General features: G+C 42.1%; 1 pseudogene; it reads right to left on the bottom strand.

The window, feature by feature from the left end:
* Nucleotides 1-3,180: 3,180 nt before the first annotated feature.
* On the bottom strand, nucleotides 3,181-7,062 carry LOC147001898 (zinc finger protein Pegasus pseudogene; annotated as a pseudogene).
* Between the last annotated feature and the right edge of the window lie 285 nt (nucleotides 7,063-7,347).

Below are 7,347 nucleotides of genomic sequence, written 5' to 3'. Positions count from 1 at the left end.
TATCAGCAATGGCTAGCATACAGTAAGAGATGATCAAGTGTTTCAGCTTATTAATCTGACTCTTATAAATCACCTCGCAGGTCTTAGTACATTTCTACAGCAGATCATCTGATGCAGGAGCCTCTACAAACCAGGACTAGACTGAAACACAGATGCAGACACACAGCACATTAATAGCAAACTTGGAGACAAACCAAAACCTTAACCCATGAACCTCATTCCTACTTTTGGATCCACTTCACCAAGCAGTCCCTTGAGATGTTAGATTGATTGCTCCTGAATTAAGTTGCCAGCTTTTAACTGCTACTTTTATTCATGCAGCCCTGCTGCGCCACAGAAATTGAAGTTTGAAGTCTATCCTTGCTTTGTCCGTTAGGCAAACCGCAGGAAAAAATTAACTGCTGGAAACCCACAGCTCCACGTGCTTTCTCCCTTGATTTATTCAGGCTCAGTGGGAGCTCAGGCACCTGACTCTGGACTGAAAAGCCAGCTTAGTGATAGAGAGCTATGTCAGGCAGAAGCCTGGAGAGGAGCCCCTCAAGCCATTCCTCTCCATGGTGCCAGCCCAGCTCACTGTGTCCTACAGGGATTTTCAAGTTGACTCTGACAAGAGAATGTTCTAGTAAGAAATTAGATTTGTGCCTGGAAAGGCTCCTTACAAAACATTTTTAAGTTGTTAAGTCATCTTTGTAAGTCTTTCGAGAGCTGGCAGGGCAACCTCACTGGCCACCTGCAGCGTGTGCAGGACAGTGACATTCCACCCCATGCAAGAGAGCTGAGAAAGGCAGAGGTGCCTGTGGGGTTTAATGCTTGTGGACTGGCAACTTGGTGAGATTTAGGATCACCTAGGAAACAAAGCCCGCGTCTGTCTTTGGGGTGTTCCCACTGAGGATTCACTGAGGAGGATCCGCCATGAATGTGCTAGCATCCTTCCCTGAGGGCCAATGAATGGGATGAAAAGGATGAGCCTGGGAAGCACCCACAGTCAGCGCTCTGTGATCTGCACACACTGTGACAAGTGGCTTTAGGGTCCTGACCTCATGGTTTTTTTATGCAAGAAGGACTGTACCCCTGAAGTGTTAAACCACCCAAACCCTTCATTCTTTTAAATTGTTTCTAGTTAGGGATTTGGCCATAGAAGTAATTAATACAGAGTCTAAAGGTGCATGATTCATTCTTGTCTTCACCGACACAGAGAAGGTGATTATAAAACTTGAGGTGGCATGAACTATTATCAATATCATGCAGCCAAGTAGTAGGAGTGAGAGACACGGACAGAAGACAGACAAGTAAATGAGGAACACACTATAAACATTATTAGTGACAAGCCAGGACAGTAAACATGGAGAAGGCTCCTATAGAGTAATGGAGGGAGGCAAAACAGGTAAATGAGCAATGGGGGGGGGAGAGCGGGGCTTGGGGAAGCTGAAGCTGAGTGTAGCAGCAGGAGAGACTGGGCTGGCTGGTAAGTACAGACTTCCTGCTTGGAGTTTGCCTGAGGATGGCAGTGAAGACCTTGTTCAGTTCTGTCTCTAGGGAGCAGGAGCTGAAATGGGACTGGGTGCCAAGTAGAGGGACTGGCACATCAGTTTAAGATCACACAGCTGATGAACAAAACCGTTCAAGATGGGGAGACACTTGGTACATGAGGCAGAAGAAAGTCTCTCAGACTATGATGTAGGGGACATTTGGTGACTGATATGAATCTGAACAGCAGATGACCTGGGCTTGCAGTTAGGCCATTTTCTGCTTATTTGTAAAACCCTACAGAGGTTTTAGTCCCTGGCTCTGTATGAGGAAGAGGCTGGAGGAGGCAGAAGGTCTGGTCATAGCTGAACTGCTGCACTGATCCACCACCTCATTGACCCAAGCCACCTACCCTCCCTGTCAATCTCAGTGTCTCTCTTCCCAATCTCGTGGCCTTGCTGAGTTGTCTCAGGAGAGGAAGGAAGCCATAACAGTTTCTGGAGATCATACACACCTCAGAGAGCCAGGGAGAGGGAGTATGAGCAGCGCAGCACCTAGCAGCAGCTCAGTGCCAAGAAACCATAGTGAGCACAGAGCTGGGTCGATCTGAAAACAACAGATCAGCAAGAGAAGATTGACAGGAAAAAGTACCTGAACCTTGTCCCAGTGGATATTTTCCCCATTACCAACTCACTAGCTTAAATTTCTCTCCATGACCATTGCCAATATTCCATTGAAATGTGGTTCTGCCTCCTGAGAGGATTTCCCGGAAGGTGTGGACTTCCTGGACTTTTAATTCTATCCTGTTTCCTCTCCTTAGTTCTTGCTTCCAAGTCCTACCATCCTTTCCTGAATGAATTTCTTCCCTTGGTCATTCATTGTCATCAGAAGACATTCACTGAGTCGATTCTGCCGAGAATGTTGGGGTTTAAGCAACACTCCTCGTTGGTTTTGAGGCCTATCATGGAGGAAATGCAGGCCTAGTACTGCAAACTTGCTCTAACCCCTGGGGGGGAGGTGGGTCCCAGCCTTGAGAGGAATCCTGATGTGTTACTGTATTGACATGGAGCTAAAATACCTCTTAGACACTTATGAACTCAAAGACTAGAGCTGTTGTCAGCCTGGGTTACAGAAACTTCTTTTGTCAGAGGGCAGTTCAGAGTCTCACAACTGACCTAAGTGCTCTGAGAATAAGTGCCTGCTGCGGGTGCTCATCTTTAAGCAAGACCATCTCTATCATGTCTGTCCCAAGGCCCAGGGCACAGCAGAGAAGGGGTGTTAGAAAGTCTGTGAGTGCCAGAATACAGAGAGGAACATGTGATGTTCCTTCTGGATATTACATAGCCGTGGCAATCATGAACACAGAGCTCATGGTTCAAGTCTTTCCGCATGGGTGACGGAAGGAGAATGGCTGGGAACTGCCAAGAGTGGGAGAGGAGAGAGAAGGCACTGGGGAATATTATATAGTATGGGAATATCATAACCCATACTACACATGAATGTAATCATCAAAAATAGGTCATTTTCAAAAATTAGCAACCAGTGCCAAGCCTCAGTCTAACTCCCCACTGCTGTATTAGTAACTTTAAGCTCTGTGTTGCTCCATTATTAACCCCTTGTGGCACTTTGGTACTTCGTTTTCATTTGGCCTGGCTCCTGGAGTCTTGATTTGAACTGAGTGGTTTTTCTTTTTTTTTTTTTTTTCATTAGAAAGTGTTACTTTTTATTAATACATTACAAAAGCAAAGCATTATTCACAATAGGAACTACATACTATCGTTACTTCAGCATAGATTGCTTTCTTGATCCCTAAACAATATAATAATATATCTTACAACTGTAGTGCAAGACTTGCATCTCGCATAGAAACAGGTTCCATACATCCAGCTATCAACAAAAACAAGTTCTAGGAAGCAAATACCCCCTAAGACCAACAAAAATGTCTTTAGCAGGGAATTTAAATTTTTCTAACAATTCTTCATTTGATAAGCATTTTTTTTTGCTTTTCTTTTTTAGTAATATTCCCTTTGTCAAACATCTGCAAACACATTTCTAAAATGAAACCACTGACACTACCTGATGGAAAAAATTTCAAAACGGAAGTCTAGTCTTCACTTGAATGTCAAGTTGTAGCTACACACTACATTAGTAAAATCTGAAATAAAATTATTCTGTTAATCTCTTCACAGTTTCTTTAAAAAAATATTAGTGGAGATAAATTACCAACTTTAAAAATCTAAACTCATGTTCACTAAACAAAAATAAATTTAGTTTTAGAACATTGCCTGTTAATGGCAAAGTACTATAAATAGTGCATGTTCAACTTTTCTCAACTCATTTCTATAAAACATTTGATTAAAAATAAGATGAGGAACTTATTTAGTATTTAAGGAAAGAATCCAACATCTTTCCTAGTACAGAATTTAACTCAGAATATTTAAGCAAAAGCCTAAACCTTTAAAAGTACAATTTCAAAAAAGTTCCTAAGGTAGATTTGCTTCAAAATTTTAGTGCATTTCGAAGTACTTGTAGCTTCACACATGGACACCTTTGGAAGACCAACTGTGCTCTTTATATTATTGGAAAATCAGGGGTTTTTCCTTCTTGTTTGTAATTATGAAAAGTTTTTTCCATATTTAAAATGAAATGTACCTTCAGAACATTCATCTTTAGTTGTTAGGAAAACCAAAATGCCCATGTCACTGTTTGGCCCAGAATGTAGAGGTGATAAAGCTGGCTGTGAGGAGAGCCCTTTCAGGCTGCTTGGCCTTTGAGACTGTGTCTTGCAGTGTTGCCCGGCCTGGCAGGGACCTCCTGGACTCTAGCACTCTTTCCGCCTCTGCTTCAAGCAGCTGGGACTACAGATGCATGGCAGCACACTGGGCTTCTTTATCTTTCGGGAAGTTTTCACTGTCTATTTGGAAGTATTGCTTTTAATTGAATCAAACTTTAAAATCAGCAAGGTTTCCCAACAATAACCTGTTTCTTTCTGGCAGCTGATAAGCACAACAGTCAAGTTATGTATTTGGAAAGTGTTGCCCTAAAACTAATCTAGTAAATGATTTAAGCAACAGACCAAAATCACTAGAAAGTGTCTTCGGGGCTGCGCTTTAACAGTGCAGTTGGGATGAGCCAAGTTGGGATGACTGGCTGTGTAAGAACAGGCACCCTCGAATGGCTTTCTAGCACAGAAAGGGAGAGCAGGTCCATTACCAGGGCACTTGGGGCTTCATGGGTAGACACTCTCAATAGTTCCCTCTTATTTACTGTAAGAGGCTATTTTTTGGTTAATAAATGCTTGACAGGGTATTTCTTTAAGAAGCAAATTGAGAATATTTTCAAGCTATTAACCAAATAAAAATGAAAAATTTGCAAAGTACACAGAAACCAATAGTAAGTGACAATGTTTTATTGTTTTGCCAGGCTCTCTTCAGAGTAAGCTACTTATTACACAATACGAAAATAATGGCTTCCTATATAAAATGAACCACTCTAATTCTAAGTAAGTTAAATGTCACATTTAAATGTGCTTCATAATAACTCTATTTATCCTTTCCCACTGTGGTGACTATCCCACCGTCTCTGTCCATAAAGACTCACGGGGAGGACTTCCATGGCCTGCTGTGCTCTGCTCTGGAGTGGCGATAGGCTCTGTTTGGGCATGCTCTGGGTTTCTAGACCAACCCTTTGTGGACATTATGGGCAACTATGCAGAGAGGGCAGGAAAGGAGCCTTGGAGGCTGTCTGGAAGCATCTTAGTGGGATGATGCGCTCACTTCCTCTTTGGTCATCATAGACTGGGAAGAATAAAATAATCAGTGTGGCTGTCAATCTTACCTGACACCAGTAATACGTGAATGCAGAATTTAAATGAAAGATTCAGATTGAAAAAAGGCATCTAGCACTCTAGTATATTTACCTGTGGCTTTAAAATAATACTCAAAATATATAAATACATATATAAATGAAAAACTAAAAACATGTTTACACATTAAATGAACAGATATCTCAAATACCAAACACAATTTTCAATTTAGCCCCAAATTTCAACTTCCAAGATTTTCATTTTATAATTTAAATTTGAAAAGAACTGTTTTATGCTTCTCCTTGAGAGAAATATTTATTACACTGAAAAAACTACTGGTTTTGGTTGTAATGAAACTAATTCAACTTAAGTTATGTGAATGAAAATGGTATTTTAATTAGGAGCAAACTTAAAGGCAGTTTGTCTATAAACACTGAAATGTTATAAAAGATTTTATGCGAAGTGTGCCATTTTGACATATGGCAGAAAGAACATTAGCTGTAATGTATATCCTGAAGCATCAGGAGTACAGATAACCCTGGGAGTCCTTATGGACAAGTGTAGGAAACTGATTACAACTGTACTTTAACTCTCATAGGTCTAAATAAAAAAGACAGCAATGCATCTAACTATCTAATGCATAAATAACCCTGACCAGACTTTTATGAAAAGTTAACAAAACCCTTTCTCACTATCAAACTTCTATTTTATAGACTAGAATGTATAAATTTTAAATGAGCATATACCTTATTAGGGATGATCAAACTAAAAACCAAACTACAAACTCCCAAAAGGCCAAACCAAGTGAGAACAATGTTGATTGTGTTCAGTGCTGGTTGTGTTGCCCTCTTGCAAAATGACAGGCAAAATCGTACTTGTCTTTACATTTGCACCCACATACGTTACACTGAAAGGGGCTGTCATACCCATGGCACCCCATGTGGACAGTGTAAAGGACGTTGTCTGCAAAGTACACGTCACAGTGCTGGCAGTGGTGTAGAAGCTGAGGATCCTGCACCGGCAGGGTTGGAGCTGGAGTGCTTGGCTGGCTGTTTCCTATGCTGGGAGTACTGGTGTGGGCACTTGGCTCACTGCTGGGCCCTGCCACCGGACTGTAGTTCCTCTGACTATGCGATGGCCGAGGTTCCGGACTTGTGGGGGAGGAGCTCTGAGGAATACTTGCTGACACAGCAGAGACAACTGCTTGGGCAGAGGGCTGCTGGATCATGAAAGGCTTTTCATCAGGGCAGGCATCTACATCAGGAGAGGCAGGGTTTTGGTTTTCTGGTGGCAAGCTGGACAACTGTCCTGCTGTGTGGATCCTGATGTGCTCAATGAGCCTGGCCGTTCCTTTGCTGGCATAGTTGCAGTACCGACACTTGAGCTTCCCATCGAAGGTCCTTTCAAACCCGTCTACTAACATTCCTGAGTTTTCATCCAGGGAAACTTCAACAGACGGGTGATCAAGGCCATTTTGATCGCCATCTGTTCCAGCTCCCTGAAGAGTCTCTGCGTCTTTGTCCCCACTAACTGATCCCGAAATCATGTTCACATGATGCGTCTGCTGGGTCAGGTATTCCTGGAAATCTTTTACAAAGTCCAAAGGCTCTGGTTTTTTTTTCACCCATCTTGGTGCTTTTTTTTTCTTTCTTTCTTTCTTTAAGTTGAAAGTCTGTTATATCTCCTGACAACCGCACCGAGGAATCCCCACAGCCCTTTTCACTGCCGTCGCCGCCACCGCCACCGCCACCGCCTCAGCGTTCGTCAGCGTCGCAGCTGTAGCCGCCATATTTGTTGTGTCTGAGTGGTTTTTCTATTGTCTCACTCTCTGCTACCATGTCTCCACATATATGCAATCAAGTTATCTAAACAATGTTCGTTTTCTTAACTTCATTCATATTTACTAGACAATAAATAAAATGTATCTAAAACTGCAGTCCACTCTGAAGGTGTGTTCCCCCATGAGTCTTACATACTTTGCAAGACTTTCTTAGTCATTTAAAAATCTCTTTTAGGAGACTCGTAAGCTAATTTCTGAATCTTTCATAAAGATGGGCTCCATGGTAAAGTTCTTG

Source organism: Mus caroli, unplaced genomic scaffold (assembly GCF_978045245.1).
Source record: "Mus caroli unplaced genomic scaffold, Mus_caroli_1 scaffold_12, whole genome shotgun sequence".
Classification (NCBI taxonomy): Eukaryota; Metazoa; Chordata; class Mammalia; order Rodentia; family Muridae; genus Mus; species Mus caroli.
Note: the sequence above shows the minus strand (reverse complement) of the source record. Positions and strands in the feature narration are given on the sequence as shown.